General features: G+C 47.0%; 1 protein-coding gene and 1 long non-coding RNA gene across 3 annotated transcripts in view; both read right to left on the bottom strand.

Moving 5' to 3' along the window:
* The window catches only part of ASIC2 (acid sensing ion channel subunit 2), a 1,001,679-nt gene that overhangs the window by 439,158 nt on the left and 534,810 nt on the right, over positions 1–27,711 (bottom strand). The gene's annotated exons all lie outside the window — the stretch shown is intronic.
* LOC119873321 lies at positions 256–27,711 on the bottom strand. The gene is made up of 3 exons (XR_005364680.1): positions 27,617–27,711; positions 22,450–22,591; positions 256–1,196 (listed from the first exon to the last, which is right to left on the bottom strand). It is a non-coding gene; the product is annotated as an uncharacterized LOC119873321 (long non-coding RNA).

The raw sequence follows: 27,711 nt of genomic DNA, 5'->3' as shown, positions 1-27,711 counted from the left end.
GCATTCCCTCTGAGCCTTTGTTATTGCTCTGCTGTCCTCTGGATGATGTCCACATTCCTTCCAGGTGGTGGTCAGACTCTGCCTACCCCGCCTCTCCATGTTCCGTCTGGAGCCTCACTTCTGGCATGCGGGCACTAGTCTGTTAGAGGCCTCTGACCCTTTGCCCATGCTTATCTGACCCTCTATCACACTTCTCCACAGGAGCTTGCTTGATTTGGGGACCACAACCCTAACTCAACCCTAAGTGTTTCAGACCTTCTGCCGTCCAGGCCTGGCCTTAAACTTGGGCCAGTTTTACATTCCCAATCTTGCACCGGTTCTTAATAATAGCCTTCATTTTTGAAGTATACTTTAAGTTTGCCTCGTACAGCCACATCCATTTTCTCACCTGATTTTCTCAATAGCCCAGGGAGGTGGGAATGTCCACTGTTATGTCCATTCCACAGACAAGGAGTCAGGGGCCAGGGAATTACAGTGACGTTGGGTCTAGGACTCTCACCCAGGGCTCATGACTGCTCACCCTGGTTATATGCTTGTTCTCTATCTGGTTTTCACACTTCCTCCCCATGCTACAGGCGGCACCCCAGGGTGCTGGCCTTCCACCCAGTACAACCTCTCCTGTCCCGGAGCCCCAGCCAGGATGGGCCTGGCCATGGGAACCCAGAGTGAGCAGATGGTGGGAACACACCACAACAGAACCTCTAGTTCTTGAGGCTGAGATGTTTTCCTTTCCTTGACTCCACTTCCCCAGTGAGCAGTGGATCATCCCCTGACAAGACTAAAAATAAGTGACGAGGAAGGACTCAGACAAATGGGGTTGGAGTCTGTGGGGAGTCGGCAGGGAGGTGGGAGTGGGCAGGAAGTCTTTAGGCTGAAGGAAGACCTGTCAGAGAAGAAAAACCACTGCTGAGTGGGGCCTCCTGTGTTCTTGCGCCACACAGATCCTCACGGCTTCCAGCCGCCTGGAGCCTGAGCTGATTCCTTCCGTCCCCAATTAATAAAACTGATGTCACCAGCCAGTGTGCTGCCAGCATGGTGGTGCAGGCTCCATCAAGCTGACCATCTGCTTTGAACTAGTTTTCAGCTGCCCCTTTGACTGCAGTTTTGCTGGAGTCTTGTCAATATGGGTCCCCCGATATAGCCACACATCTGGGCTGTTTCCAAAGGAGCTGGAGAGCCGTTAACCTGAAGACGATCTGTAAGAGCACAAGGTCAGACAAGGTCACAGAGTATTGCTGTGTTTGCACCGGAGGGAGTGGGGAGGGCTCCCTCTCCTGACCCAGTGGGGTTCTCTGCCAGCAGCAGGGATGAAGCTTCTTCTAGTGCTGGCTCTGCTCAGCTGGTCAAACTCATCCAAGTCACTAAACCTCTCTGGGCCTTCATGCCATCTGCATGAAGACTGGGATTATAGGACTTTACTGTACTGAAGCCAGGAGGCAGATTGGATACCTTTTCATTTCCCTTCCCAGGGCTATGGCTCTTGGTACTATGATTCTGAGACTGTGTTCCATCTTATGACGTACTAATTGGAGGCTGGAATGAAAAGGAAAGGCATGCCAGGCTAAAAAGTGGTCCCCTTAGATATCCACATCCCAATCCCCGGAACCTGGGAGTGTTGCTTTATACAACAAAAGAAGCTTTGCAAGAGTGACTAGTTTAAGAATTTGGAGAGTATCCTGGATTATCCAGGGAGCCCAAAGTAACCACAGCGCTTCTTCTTATAAGAGGGAGGAAGGACCAGAGAAACTTTGGACCAGAAAAGGTGATGTGACAACAAAAACAGATATTGGAGTCATGTGATTTGAAAATGGAGGAAGAGACCACAAGACAAAGAACATAGGCAACCATAGAAGCTGAAAAAGGCAAGGAGTCAGATTGTCCTCCCAGAGCTTCCAGAAAGTACCAGCCTTGCTAGCATCTTGACATTGGCCCAACAGATCTGATTTCTGACATCTGACGTCCAGAACTGGAAGAGAATGAATTAGTGTTGTTTAAACCACTGTTTCTGGTAATATGTTATGGCAGCAACAGGGACTGATATACCAGGACTAATCATTCATAGGCAAAAAGAATGAGATTATATGACCTAATTCAAGGCATGCAGGGAGGCTACCCCATCCAAAAGCCACACTTGGGGAGATGCTCATCAGAGACATAGCTTTGGGCCAAGGTGGTGACATCCCACTGAAATGCACTCCCCTTAACAGTAGCATAGGTCATAGAAATAACACACAAGCCACAGAGGTCATTAAAAGTTTTCTAGTAGCCTCACTAAAGTGACTAAAGCAGGTGAAATTTATTTTAATCATATATGTTTTTCAATCCAGTATATTCAAAATATTATCCTTGCCAATATAACCCTAACCAATATAAAACATCTCACTGAGACATTTTACTGGTTTTTCTTTTCTTTTTTTTTTTTTTTTTTTTTGGTAGTGTGTCTTTGGAATTGAGTGTCTATTTTACATTTATAGCACATCTCAGTGTGGACCAGTCACACGGGGCTCTGATTTGAACTTGGGTCCAACTTGTGCAATTCTAAAAGGTTAAGAATGTCAACTCCTAAGAGCAGATCAGTTCATCAGACTCTTTCTAATTGACCCTGGGTGGACAATGGGCCTTGAGAAGGTGATGGACATGACAAGCCTTCATAGAATATACTGTAGACACAATTATCAATAGTCACTCAGGGTCGAGCCAGTAGCTGGGGAGAAGCAGGGCTAGAATTCAAGGGTGCTGCCTTGAATGCCTTCCTGGCCAGAGTAGGAAGGAGACAGTGAGGCTGAGCAGAACAGTTAAGCTCCAACTGCGTACACTGTTCTGTAACTTGATTTTATTTACTTACTGATTATACAGTTAGTATGCCCTGCACCCTTCAATGTTCTTTAGCAAAACTTAAACAATATTAAAATTAGTAGATATTTACACAATGCTTTATTTAGGTCGTTTTCTCTTTCTTTAGAGCTAGCAAGGCATGTGAGCCCCCACTGGTCCCCAAACCTGTCTGTAGCAGAGTCCAGTCAGCTCCATACGCTCTACCTTGCTGTTTCTCAAGGGTCCTCAGTGTGTCAAGGAGTTTGCTTCAAGTGTCCTCGGGAGACAGACTAGACACAACAGAATTCAGGGACGTGGGGGATATTTTGGAGTTTAAGTATTCAGTGTGAAATGCCTGACCGAGGGCCTGGTGCAATGGGTAGGTGCCTGTCCTAGGAAACCAACTACTTTGTGGTTGCTGTTGAACAGCTGTGGTGACCTGACCAGAGGCTTCCAAGGTCATGCTCCAGAGTGGGCTCTGCTGCATCCAGGCTCACCTTCCTCTCTTTGCTGCTGCCCTGCTCTTGACTCTGTGCAGTATCTGTGGCTCATGCTTTACCTGCCAGCTCAGAGCTCCTTGTCTCTTCCCCTTCCAACGTGATGCAGCCCCACTGACTCAGGCTGACTACCTATCAATTGGCCCCCAGAACCTCTCTCATCTACTCTTCATCTCAATCCAGGAAGCCCTGGACACAACGAAGACCATGGCTGACACCTGGCTGGTGTTTTTGCATGCCCAGTAGTGTTCTGATGGCTTTGCCCGTACTGACTCCATGTTGTGGGGACTCGTATGATCCCTGCTACAGAAGTCACTAAATTACAGAAAAGTTAATTAACTTTGGAGAGATCATACAGCTGTTGTGGGAGAGTCAGCTTTGAAGCAGGCCAGCCTGACTCCAGCTTGACTTATTTGTAGCATCAAATTTCCTTGGCTCACACTCTTGGAACTTGGTCTAGGTCCTGACATAGGATTTGTCCACAGAAGATGGTGGAGGGAAAGAATGGAAGAGTTGCTTTTATGACTGACCCCAAAGGTCAGAAGATCTTCATAGATCTCTGTTGGGAATTAATCTGAAGGGGCAGACTGCGGGTGGGTATACCTGTTCTCCTAAGGTGATAGCCAAAAATGCCTTGATATGCCACAGGGCCTGAGGAGAGGACCAGCAGCCTGATGGGCTCCCTGAATGTTGACCTGTGTGCCTCCTGGATGCTAATTCCTCAGTGTCCTGAGCAGTGACCCAGAAGTGGGGGAGCTGTTGCCATTCCTTCCCATCTTCACCTGCTGGCTCTCCCCCACAGCCAGCTGTTGGGATGCTGCTCTGGAGTCGGGAGGGACCATCACTGAAGGAAGAGGGCTGAAGACCAACCTGAATTTTGTTTCTCTTCCTGGTCAGCTGCCAGGAAGGAGGTGGGCTAGCTCCAGTCATGGCCTGGTTTTAGGCAGGGGTGTGGTGGGAGAGAGAGACACAGGTGTAGAAACACTGGCCTTTTAACCATTCCTCACTAGTGAAAGGAGTCCTTTTCATTTCCTAGGAGAGGTTTACAAAAAGCATCTGATGTGAGGCTTTCTTTCCAGGTAGAGAGTAATTCACTCTTAACCTGTGGCCAGGAAGAAAGTTAAAAAAATTAAATACCAGGACCTGTGGTGGTTTTCTTTTGCTGATGAGGTTAAATTCAGAGCCTTCTGCTGGGCATGCCAAGTCCTCCAGGAGGCATGTCTCCATCATCACCTCTTGTTCCATCCTGCAAGGACAGAGCTTCCTCCGTGCTGATGAAGCCAAGGCCCAGAGAGGTTAAGAAATCTGCTCGAGGTCATACAGCTAAGTGCCTGGACAGCTAAGAGTAGAGTCAGAGTGTCTAAGTTCCAATCCTAGCTTATGCATTTACAAGCCATATGACCTAGTGCAAGTGACAACCTCTTTATGCTGTAGCCTCCTCATTTGGACACACACACAGAGGCAGAGACACAGGCAGAGGGAGAAGCAGGCTCCCTGTGAGGAGCCCAATGTGGACTCGATCCCAGGACCCCGGGATCACAACCTGAGCCAAAGGCAGATGCTCAACCACTAAGCCACCCAGGCGTCCCTCATTTGGAAAATGAGAACAGTAATAGCTCTCTTCCCATAGGGTTGTTCTTCCTTTTTTAAAAATTTTTCTAAAGATTTTATTTATTTATCCATAGGCACAGAGAGAGGGGCAGAGACACAGACAGAGGGAGAAGCAGGCTCTATGCAGGGAGCCGGATGTGGGACTCGATCCTGGGTCTCCAGGATCACACCCCAGGCTGCAGGCGGCGCCAAACCGCTGTGCCACCGGGGCTGCCCGGGTTGTTCTTCCAATAGGGTTGTTGTGAGCAGTAAATGAGAACATGTACATTAAGTGCTTGGATACCATGCCTGGCACTCAGAAACTTCTCTGTGGAGCTTAGTGATCAGTTAGAAGGTTAGAAGTCAATTTACAGAGTAAGAGACAGAGCCAATATTGGAAATTAGGGGCAACTTGGTCACTAATTGCCCTCCTTGTTTGTCTCTTGATAAGCCATCCTGCCTCCCTATGACACTTCCACCTCCAGAGAGATTGGTACATTGTTAACCTCCACACCTTTCCATAGGCCATCACCTAGTCTTGGGAAGCCTCTTTCTTTTCTGCAGGCTAATCAACACACAACACACAAACACTTTGCAAAGTACAATGTGCATAACCTTCATTATTGGCTTTATCATAAGGGCCACATCTGTCAGATTTGGTAAACACTTTTTTTTTGAAGGCTAGATACATATTTATTTTTAATGCATTTTCTTTTCAAGCCCTAACTTGTGGTTATTTTTGTACTTGTGTTCTTTTGCTACATTTGGTGAATGTTATTTGATTTTTATTTTTAATTGTGGTAAAATATACATAACATAAAATTTATCATCTCAACCGTTTAAAAATATACAATAAAATATTGTCCTGTAAAGAATTCTTTCACAATCCCACCACACCTCTAAAACTCATACCCAAGCCCACCCAAAGCCTTTAGCATGGGCCAGCCCTGCCCACCGTCAGTACCTTGTGGAAATGTTTGGGTATCCCAGCCCACTTCAGAGTGAATGTCCCAGGCCCTGTGGCCTTGTCCTGGGTCTCTTGATCCATAGATGCGGGGACCTTGGCACCCTGGCCTCTTTCTTTCTTGGGTCGGACACTGAGCCCCTGTCAGCATTTTCACTTCCATTTGGTCTGGGGACTCCTCTCTCTGGTCTTACCCAGATGCCTGGGTCACAACCTCAACACCTGCTTAATGAGATGATGCCCTTGACCACTATGTCCTCTACCTTCTGGCCCCTCCAGGGAAAAGACCACATGCAGTTCTGATGGTTCAGAGGTCCAGAGTTCCCACGCTGGGAAGCTGTGAGGATCCCATGGCTGGTCCCGTCTGACTCTTGGGCAAGGTTATCTGTTTGGCATGGCCCAGTCCAGCCCCTGACCCTGTTAGCTAAGAGCCACCATTACTGATGGCTTCTTCTGAGCCAATCCCTCTGCAGGGAGTAACACATGGTCTCATTTAATGCTTACCACACCCTGAAGGCTGGGTATTACTATCCCCATGATACAAAGATGGAAACAAAGGCCCAAAGAAGTGAAAGGACATATCCAAAGATGCATAGCTGATCAGCTCTGTCTGACTCCAAAACCAGTACTTTAAACCAGAAAGAAATGGCCCCTGCTTCCTCACTTCAGCCTGCCCACCCTCATCATCTCCTAGAACATCTATTGAAGCCTATGACCTGTGGTTTTTACCTCCACTTTCTCTCAGACTTAGCTCATGGGCCCTGGATATTGGTACTTCTTCCCGTGCCCACCACTCCATCTCTGGGACATCAGATCCCAGTCTAGGGTAGCCTCCACAGCTGAATTGGACAAAGTCTCAGATCTGACTCCACCTGTAGACAAAAATGGGTTCCTGGGGGGGAGGGCAGAGCACTGTGAAGCCCAGATTTCCTGGGTGTTCACTGACTCACCAAGCATTCATTGAGAACCCCCAGGATGGTATCATGTTTGGTAAATGGGGATTTAGGTCCCTCCGTGCCCAGTACTTGGAGGATCTATGCGGGTGCTGAGTATTCAAGAGACTGGGAAGTTCTGCCTTCCCCCCAAAATAAGAAAGAAAACCCACTCTAATTCAACTCTCCTAACTCCTAACTGAACTACCCATTCCCAGTTTGCACATTTCCTTCTAGACCATTCAAACTCATATTTTAAATAGCTGTATTTATAATAAATACATACAACTTTTTGCGTGTGTTTGTCATTTAAAACCACCCTTGGGCCAAACCTGGCCCACTATCCATTTTTATAGATAAAGTTTTATAGGTCACAGTCACTCCCTTTCCTTTACATATTGTGGGTGGCTGCTTTCACACTGTGGCAAAGTTGGTACTTGCAACAAAGACTGTAAGGTCTGCAAAGCAATAATATTACCATGCGACCCTTTACAGAAGAAAAAAAAAAAACCTGCAAACCTTTGATTTAGTCTTGTAAAATTTCCCATATTATCGCAGAGTCTTGCTGGTTGTATTAATTAATGGCTACATGACACTTCAATGAGTGGCCTATGATTTTTAACTCAGCACCTCTCAAGTGATCAGATAAACCTGCTGGTCCAGATCATCTGCAAGGAAGATCTCTGTGCTGATTGATTTCCTCAGGGAAAGTTTCCATACGGATTCTTAGGGCAAATCATCTGGCATTATCACCAGGGGTAGTTGGAATTCTGTCCCTGTTGTGTTGTGTCTGCTTGTTGTGACCCTGTTTTAGGACTCTCCTGACCCTTGGCCAACTGACACTCCCCAGCTGGACCCGGAATCTCTTACTGAATTTCTGTTCTGAGGGACCTGCCTGCTTAGTTCACAAAGAGCTGTTCTTTAGCACTTGCCCTGACCAGCCATGCACCCCTTCACTCTTCCACCTCCACTTCCACCTTTCCAGCCCTCCTCCCTGCCAACCCTCCTCTACACAATAGCATTTCTTGCCATTTCTTCCAACTCATTTCACTCATCTCCCATTTGCAATTACCACACCTTCAGAGGCACAGGCATCCAGACCAGATCTCTTGGTGAAAGCACAAAGAGGGGCATGGCTGGAACACACACCCACACCCATCATGGGGAAGGGGCAATCCATCATTGGATTCCTCTCCTCGGGCCCAACACTATGCTGGGCACCCAGGCCCAAGAGCTGCTTGTCAAGACAATTTACGAATCTCTGCCCTCAGCCTCGCTGTTGTCTCTGCCTGCAATTCATCTTGCTGTTTTCTACATCCTCTGGCTCCTCGGAAACTTTCCACATACTGGCTTCTGATTTACTGCATGCATAGACTATTTCTATGGGAGAACGGCTAATAAAAAAGGAAAAACTCTAAAAATGGATTTTTGCTGAACACTACTTGCCAATGAGTTTCTTTAATTGCAGCATTAGGAACATATGCAATTACTTTCATTGAGCTGATTTGACATAGTAATTTGGACCCTAGAGGAAGCCGAGTCAGTCTGAGAGGCCAGGTCTTAGTGGTTTGGAGCCACTGGCCAACAGATCTCAACCCCCTCAGCGACTGGCAGCTATTGGCAGCCTGGCCTGAATTTAGAGTCCCCGTATGATGCTTCACTCCCCTGAGAGCACCTCTGCTTATGATCACACTGCTCCGCTTAAGATAGAAGGGAAGCGGGATACGAGCCCATTTTAGGGAGTTCATTCATTTTGAGTGTCTTCCTTATGAGGGAGCTTAAATTTCATTCCCTCTACTTTTTTCCTATTTGTCCTATATTTGCCCTCCAGAAAGAGCTAAGCAAATCTGATCTTTCTCGTAGCAGATTTTTGGATTTTTAAGGATTAAAATCCTGTCTCCCTGTAAACTTCTCCTTCCAGGGTAAATATTTCCAGTTCCTTTAACTACTTTTCATTTGTCATTGGTTCTTGGTCCGTTGCCAACAAAGGGCCTTGCTAGAAGTGGCGATGCCAAGAGTGTAATAATAATGTAGCCAACACGTATTAAGGGTGCATCATGCAGCAGGTCTGAAGGGGCAGCAGGTCTGAAGGGGCTTTACGTTCTGTGCTGTGTTGAATCTTCACGCTGATTCTATAAGGCAAGTGCTGTTACTGGTCCCGTTTGCAGATACTGCGCTGAGATAGGAATAAAATCCCGGGAGTTGTGACCTGGCACTGTTGCTTTCTAGTTTGAACACATTCATCCAGGGAGTTAGCTTCATCTCTAAAATGAGGATAATGAGCTGTAAGTCCTAGAGGTGGTGAGAGTTCCAAGACAAGTATGCACACAGCATGGATAAGGTCAGCGTGAGGTTTTCCTGGGTCCTTTCCTGTGAAGGATGGCCCTTCAGTCTATCGGTAACCTTTCCACGTAGAAACTCAGAAAATCAGACTCTGCATCTCCTCTTGCCCAAATCACGCTCCCTTCATGAAGTGAACACACCTCTCCTCTCTGTTCCATTCCGGCTCTTGGTCCTAATTGAAGTCCTATGCTACACTGAGTGAGGATTCTTCAGGATGTGGCCTGGGACTTGGGCTCGCTTCTAGTATTGGCACAGGTGCAGTGGTGGAGCAAGGGGCCCCCATGCGCATAGCCATAATCTGTAATCCATTTCACAGGTGTGTCAGGGAATACCCCCCAACCCCTTTGCCACAATTGTCAGCTCCTTTAGGAGCGGGTGGCTGGTTTGTGGATTGTGGGAAGGCCACCTGGATAACTGCTCCATGGGTTCCTCTCCCCCACATTGGGGAAGGAGGGTCAGGTCCCACGCAGCAGCAGTTGCCAGCCACGGGCAGCTGAATTCTTTCCAGTACTTCGACTTTTTTATGTCAGAACCAGTTTTCCAAATGAGCAGTTCTAGAAATACAAAACAAGCTGCTAATTTAGTAGCTACTGACTTCTTTAAACAAACACTTCTGAGTCTGAAGTACAGAGGGGAGCATTTTGGCAAACACGTGTAGTCACCGGGCCCAGCAAGGAAAGGGCAATCTGGCTTCTTATGGGCTGGGGCACCTGCCAGGCTGGGTCACACCATGGCTGGACATTATTTTCCCCTTTGATGTGTACTGGGCTGGATGTTCCCAAAGGGTGCCACAACCTCCTTTGGACTTCCTGTCCTTCTTGTCATATGTCCGCAGATATGGTTCCCTGACACATTTTATTTTAAACATCTTATTTTGAGGTAATTGTAGATTCACATGCAGTTGTAAGAAATAATGGCAAGAGACTCTGAGTGCCCCTCCCACAGTCTGCCTTCCAGGGTGTCCTCCCGTCTTACACAACCATCCTGTAGTGTCCCAGCCACTGCATTTGATTCGTGACACTTTCTAACCCTCAGCAGCCTCCATAGCATCTCTTCTCTCCCCTACCTTCCTTTTTCTTTCTTTCTTTATTTCTTTCATTCTCCTTTGCCTGCCTTTGGTGTTTCTGCTTTCTCTCACCAGCTCCCTTCTTCTTCCATTGTCTCCTCTCTTATATGGTCCTTTACTGAAGTTTTGCCAGAAGCAGTGCTCCCACTCTAGCTTCACCCTGAGCATGGGTGCACCTTCACCTTGCTGGGAGACCCTATCTTTCCTCCCAGAGGGTGTTGTCACACTGTCTACCCTGGGGCAGGGCCTTAGCTGGAGAAATGATTGCAGGGCATCCCATTCAGAACCCACTAAACTCAAGGAGCAACAGAGGCTCCAGCATGGGGTTTACTCATAGGATTAGCAGCAATGGTATTGACCCAAATGGCCCCTCCATCACCCACTGACCATCCACCGTAGGAGTTACTATACTCAAGACTCTACTCTTATAGACAGGACCATTTTTGCAGGCTACCTGACTCCATTTTCCCTTGAATGATCTCCCCCTTCACAGATCTTGTAGTTTGGACAGCAGAAGCTCTGAAAGGAAAGGTCTGTGAGTCCCAGGGCCAAGCAGTTTGGTGCTGGGGTCAGGAACTAGCATTCTCATGCCTTATCCAGGACTCCTGTCACCCAGTAGATAGCCAGCTGTTTTTCCCCAGCCAGCACAGAGAGCAGAGCCCAAGCCTTCTGAGACCCGAGAAATGCCAAGACCAGCCTTTGGAGCATCTGCTCTATCTGGGGATCAGTTGGAAGGACTTGGCCCTTTCTCATGCTCAGGTTCCTTTCCTATGGGTCCCCAGAGATACAGTGACTTCTGATATGGGGCTACTAATCATTGACTGCTTTGTCATGCATATGAACAGTGCCGTGGCACCTAAGGCTCAGTGTTTAGAGTCAGATCTTATAATCCTGGGACATTTCTAGACTGTGTGGCTTTGAATGAGTCATTTTATCTCATTTGTCTCCTCTGCAAAAGGAGGCTAACAGGACCTTCTTTGGTGATGTATCAACAAAATAAGGTGTGCTGGGTTCAGGCCCTGTTGTCATAGGAAGTGCACAAAGAATAGAGTCGGCATTAGAAAGTCTTTGGGGTCTGAGATGCAACACACTGTGCCACACACACACACACACACACACACACACACACACACAGGTCTGGCATTGGGAAAGCCACTGGATCAGACATGCCAGATTGCACCGTAGGAGCAACAAGAGAGGGGCTTATGGCAGAGCTGGTGTGGGCTCTCTGGAGACTGTAGACCTTTGAAAATATAATATAGCAGGCAGCCCGTACTGCCCACTTCTGAACATTCTGAACACAGTTTTCTCTGACTGAATTTTCCCTCTAGTGCATTATTATTTCACCCTAAGACTTAGCTAAGAAGATAGAAACCAGGTGATGTCCTGGGTCTAGGCAGTCACCCCAATCACTCACAGGAAATCCCAGACAGGTGCAGGGACCCACTGTGCACTTGAGCCTATCTGCACTCTTGCCTTCTCAGGAGTCTCCAGCCAAGCAGTTCCCAAGCCTACTTGTGCATCAAAACCATCTGCAAAGAAGGACTGAAATAAAGGCTCCTTGTGAGTGAAGCTGAAGTCTGCAGATGGCTGGAGCTAGAGGAGGCAAGCTGAGTGTCCAGAGCACAAAATCTAAGGAAGCACCTGCTCTCAGGGTCATACAAGTACAGGAACTGCACCTTCCTCTTGATCTGGCCCTGGCTTGAGACACAAACTTTCAGAACCTCGCCATAGATTGTGGTGGGCACTCGGGCGGACCCCAGACTGCCGCCCTATTTGACTCCTGATCTGAGCAGCTCAGATCACATGCACCTTTGGTCCTGGTTCTGTTTACAGAAGCTTCTCTGCTTCTCCCAGGGCCACGGCCATCTCTGTCAATAATCTCATTTCCTGGGAAAGCAAGAGGGAAAAATAACCCAAATCTGGAGGCTTTTCCTCTTTGACATCGTTTTTCTCAGTCACTAAACCCAGTTAAACCCCCCCTTACTGCAGGTGGAAGTACAGCTCTCTGGGAGCTCACATGGCTCTTGTGTCCCTGCTTCCTGTGTCTTTAGAAAACCCAGGGTGAGGGTGGGGATGGCAATGCTCTAGCACTCTTTATTCCTTTCACTAAATACGTACGGAGCATTTCTTGGATGCCAGGCTTTCTGCACAGTCCTGGGGATGGAGGTGGCCTGGACAGAACTGACAGTCAGGGGGCTGTGCCGCTGAGCACACAGTACACTCCTGGAAACGTGGTGAACCCTGTGACAGCAATGCACAGGGAGCCAGGGGAGGTGGGGGGAGGGCAGGGTGCAGCTGACTATCTCAGGGATCAGAGAGCAAAGCCATTCCTGGGATGCTGACACTGAGCTGAGGTCTAGGGGTGAACTCACTGCACCTGAAGGGAGGAGAGAACATTTTTAGTACAAAGAACAGTATAGTTTGGGAGACGAAAAGAGCTGAACATGATTAGTTGAAGGCACAACAGGGGCAAGACTGAGACTATAAATGGGACCACACAGGTAGACCAGGTCCGGAACATGTGAACTTCATGGTCTTTTCCTAAAGTACCGGTCAAGTCTCATAGAACTTGGGGCTGGTGGCTCTATCTGGTGACCTTTCTAAGGACATTGCTGGCAGTACTGTGGCTATCAGACTACAGGGCAGAAATGGTGGAAGGATAGAAAGCTCAGGGCAGAGTCTGGGAAAGAGAGCACGATGGCTTGAACCAGACTGCTGGAAGTAGATGTGAAGTTGGATGGATGGAAAAGGTCTGCTCAGAGCCAATTTCTCCAAGAAGCTTCTCCCCTACTCCTGTCAAGACTTAGGTGGCTGGCTGCACATTCTCTTTGGTCCCATCGTGCCTTGTGCCTACCTCAGTCAGAGCCCCTCTCATGCTGCCTCTGTGTCCCTCATTCAACTGTGGACTCTGGAGAATGGGAACTACTCTTATTTGTAACTCTAATCCTGAGTGCCTGGGGTGTAGCAGTTCTCAGCCCACAGCTAATGAACAAGTGGCATGGTATAGTTCTGAGACTTGACATGGCTAATAATTCCCAATTATCTCCTGAAAATTCAAGTGCTCTCCTTTATAAGAAGCTACTAGTTTAGGAAGGGTTTAGGTGGCGGGGGGCAGGGGGGCAGGGGGACAGTTGCAGATCAAGATAGAGTTATTGTGGATTATTTTAATGTTGTGTTTCCTGGTGGGCTCTAAAATTCCTGAGAATAAGACCGTGTCTACTTGTTCAGCATTGTGCCCTGCACTCAGCAACCTGCATGCCCCCCTGTAGATGTTTAATAAATTCTCAGTGAATGAATGAACGAACTTCCTCCAGCCTTCCCTAAAATGCTGTCTTGTTCTGGGATGAACCTTCCTGGTTCTTGGTCAGGAATCCAGGAAGACCTTCTTCTTCGTGGATTCCCCAAATGGGTACTTGGGAGAAAAGGCTCGAAGGGATATCTCCAATCAGCAGCCCCCTTTGCCTTATTCCATGTAGGGGTCACCTTGGCACATATAAATAACAAGCAATTTTCTTGATGCAACTTGTTTTTCTCATTTTTAGAATAGGAGGCCAGGGGAAGGGCCTGAGGGGAAGCCTGATAGACCTCTAAGGATTGGCCTGGAAAATTAATCAGTGAAAACAATCCCAACTCATGGCTGCCCTGAAATAATAGAAATATCACTGAGAATCCTGATTCTTAACTAAAATACACTCAGCTCTCCTTCTTCTGAAGAGCCTATCCCCAGGCTGGGGGAGTGAAGAGAGAGGGCAGGAGGAGCCACTGTGCAAGGCTTATACTTTACAAACCACATTCCACATAACCTCACAAAAGCCCTACAAGGATAGATCTTCAACACTCTTTTACAGATAAAGGAAAGGAGGCACAGAGAGGTTAAGTCACTTGTTCAAGGTCACACAGCTAGTTATTAAAAGCCACTATGAGGCCAGTTATAGGCGCCCTTCTTCTCCATGGGAGCCTCCACAAGCTCTGAACAAAAGAAACATGATAAACAATCCTACTGGAATAAGGGAGTGATCACAGTGGGTTGGTTATAGCTAAAGAAAGTTCCGTAGGGAGGCCAGGCACAGAAAGCAATTCTTACCCAGTGAGTGGTATAATACCAAGAGAGATAAAGAACGATGCGCGCTTAGTGTCTTTCAGTCGACAAAGTGCTTCCAGGGACTTAGGGTGCTGATATAATCATCCCATCTTTCAGATGAGAAAACTGAGGCACAGAGATTTAAGTAATGTACTCACAGTGATTTAACTAATGCATCAAAGTCAGGGCTTGAGCCCTGCATTTTGGCCCTAAAGCCAGGGTACTTTTCCCTCTATCAGGCTCATGAAATCTGGGGTCCCTGCCTTCTGGGGTGGGAATGCTCCCTGGGAAATTGTTGAATAATAATGCAGAGCTGACTGTGGTCCTGAGACAATGTGAGCTTCGTAGCAATGTCGTCCACAAAGAGCTAAACATCAAAATAGTTTGTAACAAGACAGGAAGAAATGTAATGTGCAGAATGTGGATGCCATGCTCCTCACTCAGGGGCAGTGAGGAGTGGGGAGATTTGGGAAGCTTTTGGGTGATGACATGTTATGCCCAGAGATGCATGACTTTTCATGAGATAGTGGCCTGCTCAGAGGCACTGCCCTGGAAGAAGGAAGAACAGAGAAGCCAGGACTGAACAAGTGTTTGTGCAGAAAGAGGCAGGTCCAGGGGAGGATAACAGGGGACCAGGCTTGTCTGCATGGAGCCCTTCCCCTGGTCATGGCACAGTTGGACAGGATTTAGAGGATGTGCAGAAAGTAAGTTCGGGAAGTAGGGCACTGGCATTCCTGGTGGAAGGTACATGATGAGTAAAGCAAGTGCATGGTTTTACTGGTTCCTGGCTTATAGAATTGGCTGGACGACTAGAAGCCAGGGTAAAGAAGGAAAAGCAGGTGTGCTGCTTAGGCCTTCTTGGCTGCAAGTGCTGGAAACCCAAGTCAAAACAGCCTCGTGGGCATGGGTGGTGTGCCTGTCCATCCATCCCCCCTTCTACAGCCACAGCCCGGTTTGGTTTGGGAAGGCAAGGTCAGAGGCATCCATCCTTCTCCACACTCAGTCCCAGTGGTCTAAGTGGGGTTTCACAGGCAGCTTCAAGCTGAGGAACAGGACCTGGGCCTATGCCAGTTGACAAAACATATTCCTCTGATGTGATGGGTTGAAGTCATATGTTAAAGGCCTAGCCCCCAGAACCTCAGAAAGTAACCTCATTAGGAAGCAGGGCCATTGCCAATGTAATTAGTCAAGATGAAGTCATACTGAGGTGGGGCAGGCTCCCAATCCAGTATAACCAGTGTCCTTATTGTGAAGCGACAGCCGTGCAGAGAGAGCACCCCATGTAAACACAATGGCAGAGGTTGGGCTGATGCTCTACAAGCCAAGGAAGAAGCACAGAACAGACTCTTCCCCACAGCCCTCAGAAGGAACTGCCAACACTTTGATTCAGGGCTTCCAGCTTCCAGACTGAGGCAGCACACTTCTGCTGTTTTTTTTTTTTTTCTGGTAAAGATTTTATTTATTTATTATTTATTCACGAAAGACACAGAGAGAGAGGCAGAGACATAGGCAGAGGGAGAAGCAGGCTCCTCACAGGGAGCCCGAAATGGGACTTGATGTGGGACTTGATCCTGGACCCCAGGATCACACCCTGAACCGAAGGCAGACACTCAACCACTGAGCCACCCAGGTATCCCTGTTTTTTTGTTTTTTGTTTTGTTTTTTTTTTAAAGATTATTTATTTATTTATTCATGAGAGACACACAGAGAGAGGAAGAGACATAGGCAGAGGGAGAAGCAGGCTCCCTGCGTGGAGCCTGATATGGGACTCGATCCCAGGACCCTGGCATCACAACCTGAGCTAAAGGCAGATGCTCAGCCACTGAGCCACCCAGGCATCCCCACTTCTGCTGTTTAAAACCATAGTCTGGGATACTTTGTTATTGCCGTCCTAGGACATAACCATATCCGGTGACACTGGTTCTGGGGTGGACACAAAACCCAAGCTGATGTAACCAGAATGACATCTCACTTTTGCAAGTGCCACCTATACACATTTGCTCACTTTCTGTTGGACTGCCCCTGGGGTTGGGGCCATTGCTGCCATTCTTGTCACCACATGGGAAAGACTTTCTATGAGCAGAAGCCATGGAGAGGAAGATTTGCTGAGAGACGGGGGCAGGGGGAAAGAAGCCAGGTCCCGGTGAGGTGTTTGTAGACCTGTATCTAGACCTCATCTGATGCTGTCCCTCCTTCTCAATTATTAAATTACCTGAGTCAACAAATTCACTTTGGACTTAAGCCAGTGGAGTAAAGTTTTCTCCAACTTGTGGCAGAAGGAGCTTTGACTTATATAGTTTCATTTAAAAAAAAAAAAAGGAAAGGAAAGGAAAAGAGCTTTCTGCAACGAGGCTGAGATTTCCTGCAAATAAATGGAGGGAAGAACTAGAAGAATGGCAGCTCCAGAAATCCTGGCAGCTGTGTTAGGCATACACCTGCTGCATTTTTCTAATCCTTTTGCCGGGGCTTCCTCCTGTGACAACAACATGGCAGCACAGAGATGTCATGCCAAAAAGACATGACATGACCAACATGGTGCCTACCAACTCTGGGATCACATCCTTAGAGTCCCAGGCGAGAATCCAGACAGTTCAAAAATGCCAGGGAAGTGTTTTGGATGGCCCACTCCAGATCACTGCAAAGGCCTCCTTAATTATATAGCTTGGAACTTGGCTTAAAAGCTCCGTTAGGGTCTATTCTGGGCCTGACATGCTGAGAGTCCTCTGGTGGGAAGTAATAGTTCTATGGGCTATTAGAAAATGTTCAGATAAAAGAGTTCTTTGGTCAAATAACTTTGGGAAACCTTGGATGAATGAGTTAGGCAGATCTCTGCAGGACTTCTCAGAGCCTTTAACGTGTTGATGTAGGTTGAAGTGTCCAGGGGAAGGGGAATGTGTGTTGCACTTTTGAAACTTATCTGATGAGAAAGCACTGTTATCTCAGAGTATCTAAAGGATCAATTTTCCTTATGACATAATTTGAGAAATACTATATCCCATAACAGTAAGGGTCGTGTTTCTTTCATTTTTGTTTCATCGTCTGTGGCTACAATAGTATATTGCATACGCAAGGCATTCCGAGGAATCCCAGAAGCTCAGTGTTGGAAGGGGTCTCAAAATTTACCTGGCCCCTCAATATTCCATGTGGTTTGGGGATGTATTTGAGGGCTGCGCCCACAAGTCTCCGTGATGTTACCACATCTGTCCTAATTAGCTGTTCCAGTGTCAGTGTAGTGCCTCAGAGACACATGGTGACCTGGACAAGAATGGGTCTCTGATGCCTCAGTGCTTCTGAAAAGAGGCCACCCCATCTGCATCGATGGCTGGTGGCACCTGAATACCCAGCGGAGCTCCTTTAACCTCACAGTCCCAGGGGAGCTTGTCTGACACTGAGCTACAAGCTTTTCTAAATCCCCGGGGATTCCGATGCTGTTAATGGCCACATGATACCAGCTAAACAAAAATGACTTTCAACATTTAAAAAGAATCCCAACCAGTCTCAAAGCCATCCATTGTGTCTGGTTGTGCTCAGGTCTTGTAGGCTGTGTTATCCTCAATCTCGAGCGTTTCTACTGCTCTAGCACCAGCTTGCAGACGTGCCAGGAAATACAGATGAGGGGACTGGAGAAACCAGCGCCACATGGGACTCCAGTGACCACTTTGCTCAACCCCACCTTGCTTTTATTTGTTTCTTTTTTACAGATGAAGAAACTGAGAGGCCCAGAGAGAGAAAGTGACCTGCCTGAAGCTACACAGCAAATAAGCGTCAATGTCAAACTTTGTCAGCGTCAGTATCCAGGAAGGAGTTAGATAAATGTTTCCTAAAATGTATTTCTAGAAAACACTGGTCTTTTGGGATGGTCAGATGTGTATTGGGAACACAAACACTATATTCAGTATCATTTGTTTGAAGAGTACGTTGAAATTCTGTAATAAAGAACCCCGATGAACTTCTATTTAGCTCAGTGTTTTGCAAATTTGTCTGATCATGGAACTTCACTTCCCCTTTTCGTAGAAGGCCATCCTAAAGAATTACTTTGTTGGAACTTCTATTTTGAGGCTGGTCTTTGGGTTCATCTGTGTCCTTAAGGCACTGGGCAGGGTGGTGGGACAGGCAGACAGGGAGTGCGGAGTGGGTTGGAAGCTTCAAGGGCCAGGAACGAGAACTTCGACACAGGGGAAGACTGGGTGGGAGTATCTCTGGACTCACGGCTGTCCCTGTTTGCCAACTGAGTGGAGAGTTGTGGGGCCAGAGGAGGAGAACTTCGGGAGGAAGCAGACACCAAAGACTAAGTCTCAGCGTGGAGGAGGACGCCGGTTCAGGGGCTTCCAGGCTATTGTCAAGATCTAGGGGTGGGGGCAGGGGCATCCAGAGGGCATTGGCAAGATAAAACAGTGACTCCAAGGATGGGGGAGGTGAGTTACATGGACACAGATACTCTATATAAAGGGTGTGGTAGATTAGAGAATTAGAACCTAATACCTGAGAAATGGGAGGGTGGCAAGAATAAAGTACAGTGTCATCCTAGAAGGTAGTGTGGACGTTAATTGAGTAGGTGTTTCCTCTCTGGCCTGAGCACCAGTGCCTTGGGGAACACAGACATATCTCAGGCACCCTGGAGATCCGGGGAGATGTGTAGCAATTAGGTGTCCATCTTCTCCAAAGGCCTCTTGAGGGAAGCCTGGGTATGCTGCATAGAAAAGTGAAAGCCCAGTAGAGCTGTCCACTAGCTTGGAGCAAAGGTGGTTTCCAAACTCCAGACAGAGGGCAAAGACAGTTAACCAGTCCTTTAGCAAGTTCCAAGAGAATGGCAAATTTTACCCACAGATTGCCTGAATACTCAGTGTCCATGGCTGGACTGGACCAGATTCCAGGTTCATGGAATGGGGACAACCCCAGTGACCTCTATAACCCAAGTTGTTATCATTCCAGCCATGCCACAAAACCACTCCATGAGCCTCAGAATCAAGTCCTTTGAATCTTGGTCCCAGTGTTGATGCCTTTAAAACGAGTTGGCCTCAATTATTTCTTTATTTCCTTCTATGACTTTTTAATTCTCTGGCCACACAAGTAGAGTGCCTGTGGGTTGACCTGTCTGCTTGTGTTCCAGGTTCCACACATCATTCTCCCTTGTTTCTTTGTAGATTTAAGGGGAGTCTCTCATCCTAGAACTGTAAAAATGGGAAATTGCAGTTCTGTCATGAACTTACTTTATAACTCAGGGGAGGCACATTTAAGAAATACAGCTTTCCTGAGGAGGCAAAGCCATAATACCTTGTGAGTCAGCCGGATTGGAAGCCTCCCTGGGCATCGTTGTTCCCGTGGACAATCTCACTGGGTAATTGGGAGGGTCAACTGGACATGCAAGCTGTGGATCAGGCATATGCTCTGTAGTGTGCTGTGCACACGAGAGGGAACGGTGATGATGGTGACGATAAAATCGCTGGATTCTTGAGGCAAAAGTTGTGATGAGAAAGCAAGTAAGGTCACTGGAGGCAAATGTTTGCCTCCTCTATTGAATACTGCTGCTGCTGGAAATCAAGGCTGTGAGACGGCCAAGGGAGCTGGAGAAGGTTCAGTGTATGCACATCTCGGGAGGGTCCTACCTCATTCTGCAGGCAGCAGTGAGGGACTGGAGCAAGGTTTCTCCTTGGAGCCAGCACTCTGCAAAAAAATTGGCTGAGACTTTGCCTCATTTCACTCCAGTAATAAAGGCAACCCTGTTGGTAAAAAACAGAGCCTTTGGGTCCAGTCTTCTCTTGATCTCTTGTGCTTTGTTGCTGGGCCCTAGAGCCTACACATTCTGCCTTTTTAAAGTTTAAATTAAAACTCTTAGAGGTCAATGAGTGGTTGGAGCTGGAGAAAAGCACCAGCAAACAGTTTGGAAAGGACCCTGGACTGAGCCCAGCTCTAATCCTAGTTCTGCTGCCAATGAGCAAGCTCGGGGACTGAGGAAGCCACAGTTTCATCATCTGTAAAACAGAGGTTGGGCCTAAGGACACGACAAGCTCCACGTTCCAGGATTATATGAGAAATGAGGAGAGAAATCATACCACACTCATCACATTGGTCCCTGAGCTCAGGGAGCTTGAGACAAGAGGACTGCATGTCAGACACACCAGCAACAGCCTCCATCCCCCAACCCCATCAGGAGAACAGGGAAAGTGGCATTTAAGGAGATGCAGCTGGAGCTAGGGAGGAGCTATTTGTGCTTTCCAAGGGGCAGACCCTCAGCCTCAGAAAAATCCCCTAAGAACTGGGCAAATGGGGAAAAGGAAAATAATAATGACAGCAGTTAGCTTTAATTGAGCACCAGGTTCTGACAGCCACCTTTCCACCCCTTCTCTCTGCATTTCCAGGACTTGTTTCCAGATATTCACCACCTCATTTCTGCTCCTTTTCTGGACATATGCGTATAGCAGTTCCCAGAGCGAAACACTGTATTCTAGTTGGGGTCTAAGTAGTCTTGACTGTCAGACAGCTGCCTTTCTAACCTGGACACTCTACTTGTATTGATTTAGCTTCAAACTGTGGTTGCACATGTCTTATGCAGCTGCTACCTCGCACTCGTGGTGACTGCTTCACTTCTGGCCAGCTAATCAGCCCCTCCCCTGAATGTTTCCTTTATCATTACTGCAAATCAGCTCTTCCCATCCTGTCCTTGTGATTGATTCCTGGGCTCAATATTTTAGAACCTGAGATTCATCTCTGCTAAATTTCATCTTATTGGTTCAAGTCCATTGTTCCTAGCTGTCAAGAGAGTTTGAATCTACCATATTAGCCTCCATTCCCAAGTTTGTGTGGTGGTGTAGGTGGTGGAGGGTGGAGTTGGCTGGGTTGGAGCTTGGAAGGCTGGTTGCTACAACGAAGCCAGGCTCAGCTCGGTAGAGAAGGTGGGGGGAAAGGTAGACTGGAAAGGTGGGGTTCAGGAAACAGGCCTGGCTCTAGGCTGGGATTGGATGTGGAGAGGAGTTCAATGGAAGACATCTACCATGTGTGAGTAAATTTGGGTTTGGTGAATGCTTGGAAGATGATTCAATATGCCAGGTGGGGCACATCAGCCATAGTCCTTGGAAGGTGTAATTCTGGAGGTTGAGGGCACTAAGTGAGACCCAATCAGAACTGAGAGAGGAGAGGCATGAGTCCAGGGCTCTGAGAAGAAGGAGTGCTACCAGGGACTAAGCATGGTGTTAACTTAGATTGTTCTTGCTCCTTCCTCTTACATCCAACAAGCCATCCATTGATTGTACCAGTTGATCTCTCCATGCCTCTGCTTCTTCTCCAGTTTCAACGTTTCCATTTGCTGTTGTTAACTGATCTCCTTGCATCCTCCATATGATGCTATGGGATCTTCCAAGCATATAAGTCTGGCCATATCGTTTCCTGGTTAAACCCTTTAATGGTCCCGCACTGTCATTAGTACAAAGTACAAACTTTTTTAGCACATTACAAAGACCCTCTCTGATCTGGCTCTTGCTACTTCTTCAGGTTCAGCTTAAGCCCCATCCATCCCAAATGATTATTAGACATCAAAAATTGCTAGCCTTCCAGACTTAGTGCATTCTGATATCTCTGGCTGAATTGCCCACTAATCCTTCTTTTCTTCATCTCTGAACTCTTTCAACCTGGTATAGCTTTCTCATGGAGGCTTTCTTTGAGCCAAAGTTCCAAAGCTTGGGCTACCCCAGCAACAGAGGCAGTAGCTCTCATGACTCATGATATTTTATTAGGCAGTTTGTCTCTCCCTCACTAGATCATAAACTTCTTGAAAAAGGAATTGCGTTTTGTTTACCTCTACATATAATATGTGACCAATAGGCTTCTGATGAAATGGAAATGAATATTAGGGTTTCCAGCCATGTATTTATTTGGGGAGGCGGTTAGGACAGGGATCCAGAATATTGGGGTCTAGGAGTATAGGTTGGAGCTGAGACAAAGAACAAAGATGTGTGTGTGTGTGTGTGTGTGTGTGTGTGTGTGTGTGTGTGTGATTATGAAAAGTATCATATTTGGGGCCAACAAACCAGAGGTTACACTGCTACTTTATAGCTATGTATCTTTGGATAAGTTCATTGATCTCTCTGAGATCAGTTTTCTCATAGGTAACATGAAGATAGTGATGGCCAGCTCTGAGATAAAGAAGTTAAAAAATACCTCACCCAGTGCCTGGTATGCTGCAGGTACTCAATAAATAGCTTGCACTTGGTTATCTTGGTTGTTATGTGGAGCAAATGCAAGGCAACACACCAGCTGGACAGGACATCATCTTCTCTGTAGGAGTCCAATTGTCATCAAATGGCCCTTTAGTAAATTAGAGCAAAGGAGGAGACAGGATCTAAATAGCCAGACCCATTAAAGACTCATCCTGAAGTCCTCACTGGGACAGCTGGTTAAGCAGCTTGGACACTTGAGCAAGCTGCTCAGGACCTGCCTGCTCTTCCTCTACAGCCCCGGGGTCTCACTCCCCATACTGACTCTTCATTCCTGCTCTGCCTATAGTGCTTATGTCAATCCCTAAAATTGGCTGTATTTACAATATTGCTTCCTGGCAGGCAGGTGGGGGCTTCTGTGATTTCAGTTTATCTTCATTAGCTACTTTTGAAATGTATGCGTTCCTCTAGAGACCCTATGCTGAAATGGAGCAAGGGCCTCAGTCCAGCCTTATCAGCAACTCCCCAGTCAACCATCACTCTGAGGGTCCGTATCCTGAGGAGGTGACTAACTTCATCTCATCGGTTTTAAGTTTCAAAGGTTGATATTTTCTGATTTCCTACCCAGATTCTGAAGTTCACTCTCTTTGAAGAATGAACATCCTCTTACATTCATTTTTCATTATGTTCATTATGGCATCCACTTACACCAGGGATCAGCAAACTTTTTTCTGTAAAAGGCCAGACAGTAAATATTTTAGACTTTAAGATTCTTATGGTCTGTCCCATATTCTTTGTCATTTTTTTCAACCTTTTAAAAATATTAAAAAAATAAAACAAAAAAAATATTCCTAGCTTCAGATTGTATAAAAACAGGCCATGGTCTGAACATGGCTCCAAAGTAGAGGTTGCTGACCCCTGTCTCATACCATTCACTAAATAAATGCTTTCATAAATGTCTTTCACCATCCCTCTTACCTTTTGCTCCTTCCCTCTCTCCTTTTCTCTTTTCCATCTCTTTCCTTCCTATTATCCTCTCCCTCCAACCCCTCTCCTTCCTCCATCTTCCTCCCTCCATTGCTTCCTCTCTCCATCCTTCCATCCCTCTTCCTCCCATACAACATTTACAAAGCATTCACTAGGCTTTGGGTGCCATACTATGACCCAGGGATATGAAGATGAGTAAAACAAGACCCCTTTTCTCAAGGAGTTTTTAATATTTGAGGTGATCAAGCCTGTAACAGTAGCCAGCAAAGTGTGCTAGCATAAAATGTCAACCTGGTTGCTTTGACAACATGCTGTAGGACTGTGGTAGGAGTATCAGTGATACGTGTTATCTCAGGCCACTACATTCAGCCCAGCTGAGAGACACAGGAAGAGGGCCAGCCTGGATGGTGGGCGGATCCCAAGGGGATGGGTTTGGGAACTAGACCTCAAAGCGAGAGTCTGCCTAGCAGTGCTCCCAAGCAGAAGAAACATTTAAACAAAGAAGTGAAGACAAGAAAATCAGAAACTTGTTTGAAGAGAATAATTCATAGGAAGTCAGGTGGGGTCCAGAACATTCTTGGAGGTGGGATGATGCAGCAGATAGACCACAATCTCTGGAGTCAGAATTGGTTCAAATTGCAATTCTCTCACTCATTAGTGGGGCCTCTGGGCCAGTTCTTGAAGCACCCTAAGCTTGCTCTTTTTGATTTGTGAAGTTAGAGACAACAGACAGTGCCTTTCTAGAGGGATGCTGGGAGGAATGTGCGAGTTAGTGAACATAAAGTGCCTGGCACAGAGTTAGTGATCAATAAATGTCAGCTGTTCTTACCAAGAGAAAGGAGGAAGGTGGTAGTGAGGGTGGCAGTAGAGGCTGCTGGTGCCAGATCACGCTTGCCTTGAACTGACTTTGGACTTTAATACATAGGCAATGGGGATCCTTTAAAGATTTTAAGTCAGGGCATCAGATTCGGTCTGCCGCACGCTCTAATCTCCTTTCTGACTATGGACATTGGCAACATCTAAGGGGCAGGTTAGAGGATTCCCAGTTCGCAGAAATGACCTCTTCTTCTTCAAGGTCAACCAGCTTATGAGCAGCAGACCTGAGCCTGGTCTCCTGAACTCAAAGTTCTGTTCTCTTGCCCTCCCACACCGCTCGCTAACCAAGTAGCAGACAGCATCACGCCAGCCTTGCCCCGGTTCCAATTAGCAGACAAATCAGAAGTGGCTGGCGAGGCTTCAGGCTTTGAGCCTGCTGCAGTCATGTTTATCGTTCATCAGAGGAAAGAAGTGATGTGCCAGGCTGGTGAGTCAGACCCCCACAGAGGGAAGATTTAAGTGATGTGGCCTATGGAGCTGGTCCTGGGGACTATAATTTGGATTGTCGACTATGCTCAGGAATAGAATATTTCAACAATTCACTGAATATGGTCCTTGTCCAGAGAGAGCTTTGAGTTCTTAAGGAATTGGTGAAAGCAAAGCAAGCCTGGGAGCCTGAGGGATGGGTTCCGCACCCAGCCTTGCAAGCACTGCACAATGGGGAAAGCACATCTTGTTTTTATTTCTCGGTTTCATTCTCCTTCTGTGTAAAATGAGGAGTTTGGGAAAATTCAGATTAGTGGTAGGCAATGTTATAATGAGATTATGGAAAAATTCAGATCTTTTCTCTTTTAGCAGACCTCCAGCCAAAGGGAGTGGCTGGGGCATAGTAAAGACAGTAGTACAGAGTGTGTTTGAGTCTGGGCTTTTCCCATAACTGGCTGGGTGACCTGAGCTTTTCCAGTCCTGTTTCGGCACCTGAGTTTTCATACCTGTGTGCCAGGTGGGTAGGGCCAGAGCAGAGATCTCTAAATGATGAACTGTGGGTTAAATTTGACTTGCAGATGAGATTTATTTGGTTTCTGGAAAGAGCACTCTCTTTCTAATTCTCATCCATCCATTTAGTGAGCCAACATTTTAATACAGGGAGATTTCACATCCAGTCCTGGATTCTTAACTTCTCCTGGAAAAGCAAAAGGCTTAGCCATACTGGGCCTCATTCATACTGGAAGCACACACTGGAAGTGGAAAGCAATGGCTCTGTTTGGACTGGTGTCTACTGCCAGTCCCACCCGGCCCACAGCATGCTGGACTCTTTCATGTCACCTGCCTTTGGAAGCATCAGAGCATTCAACTCTGAATAAGGGCCTGTTAACTCACATTTTTCTGACCATAGGCACAGATATGCCATTCTGCTTTCTGAGGCTGATTCTCAGCCCTCTTAGAGGCCATACACCTTCCCTGCATAAGGCCAGAGTTTTGTCTACTTAGGTGACTCTATTAAAACACATAGGAGGGATCCCTGGGTGGCGCAGCGGTTTGGCGCCTGCCTTTGGCCCAGGGCGGGATCCTGGAGACCCGGGATCGAATCCCACAGCGGGCTCCCGGTGCATGGAGCCTGCTTCTCCCTCTGCCTGTGTCTCTGCCCCTCTCTCTCTCTCTCTCTCTGTGACTATCATAAATAAAAATAAATAAAAAAATAAAAAAAAATAAAACACATAGGAATTATCAGTTTTTCATGTATAAATTTGCATTAGCACAGTGAATATGCTTTTCCAAAAACATCTCCTCTGGGAGATGCTGACATGCTCCCCTAGGGAATATGAGCCTTCCTATCCTACCCATTCCCTTGCAGAGCCGTCACCCTGAGACTGTGGTGGTCACCCCAGTTCTTTGGTTCGTCAGCTATACTCAGACTTGAATCTTCATAAAAAGCAGAGGCGAAGCCGTAAGTGCAAGCTATGACTCTCCAAGACTGGATATTTCTTTTACTGAAAGCTGTCCTTATTTCTGTCTTCTTTCTACAGCTTCAGACACACATATCCAAATTCTTCTCCAGCAGCTCCTTTGGATAATAGCTGCCACCTCAAACTCAGCATGTCCCAACTAAACCCATATTCTCTTCCATTCTCCATGTCTCTGTCCTTGCTCCCTTGCTGTCCCTATTTTAACAAACGGCACCTCCCAGTCACCCAAGTCTGAAGACAGTAAGTTGTCTCAAGGTCTTCCTGTCCCTCACACTTCCTAGACCATGAAATCCAAGCTCTAGTGACTCTACCTCCCTGATTGTGTCACTTCTTTCTAGTGTCACTGCCCGTATCCAAGGTGAAGCCACCACTGTCTCTTGCCTAGACTCCTGCACAGTCTTCTATTTTGAAGGCTATCAAAGGCTATCTATCCTCCCTGATCCAAGCCTACTACCCTCCAACCTAGTCTCATCCACACACTGGAGTGGTCTTGAAAAAACCCAAATTTGAACACAGCCTGAAACTTTTCAGGACTCCCAATAGATTTTGGGTAAGGCTCCAAGTCTCTGACAAGGCCTATATATTTCTACAGGATGTGGGCCCTCTCTGAATGCAGTAGGTGTGGAAGAACCTCCCTTCTTGAAAGGCTCACACTCCCCAAAGAGAAGCGAATCAATGCTTCCAGGCAGTGGCTAGTGGAGCTGAAGCAGCCCAACCATAGTTGTCGGGAGGCCCCATTAGACAAGCTAACCTAGGGCTCTAGGAGCTCAGCCTGACCCAAATCAGTGTGAAAACTTCCAGCTACTCTCTGTGCTGAAAGAGATGGGCCCTTTGGTTATGGCAAGTTCCTTACAAGTCACCTTGTAAGGTAGAGCCTCTAGAAATCGGCAAAATGTGAATGTATTGTTATTTTGACTTGACAGCAGAGATAGATGCCTCCCTGTGTCTCAGTTCCAAGACAAGCTAGTCATCACTGTAGACAACCTGACCCTTGACTGGTTGACCCTAATCTTAGAGCCTTAAGACTAAGGATTAGAATATCTTCCCCCTTATTATCCGTGTTCTGACCTGGTAGTAGGCCTGGAGAATTAATAAGTTTAAGATAGATGAGTGTTTAGAAAAATAAAAGAAGAAAAAGATAGATGAATGAGTCCAGGAGGAAGTGAAGGGAACCCACCAGATTTTTAAAGAGCCCAAGGTCCTCACATGTTCTAGTCTCCCTATTCATCCCAGCCTAAGCTCATGTTCTAAGATGCTCCAGGCTGTGTTCATGTCTAGGTTTATCCTTCCAACCTGACCCCCTCTCAGGCCAACCTTGTGATGCACCTGCTGAGACAGCTACCATTACTTAACTGCCACCACCATTCAGAAAAGAGCCCATTAACATTGACCAATGGGAGGGTTACCTTTTTCTCCTGAAGAGTGTAGGCTATGAGTGGGATTCCATTGACAATTATCAGTGCCAATAGATAGCCCCAGCCTCTACCTCTACAGATGGGAA

This window comes from Canis lupus, chromosome 9, assembly GCF_011100685.1.
Source record: "Canis lupus familiaris isolate Mischka breed German Shepherd chromosome 9, alternate assembly UU_Cfam_GSD_1.0, whole genome shotgun sequence".
Classification (NCBI taxonomy): domain Eukaryota; kingdom Metazoa; phylum Chordata; class Mammalia; order Carnivora; family Canidae; genus Canis; species Canis lupus.
This window is presented reverse-complemented; position numbering and strand designations above follow the sequence as displayed.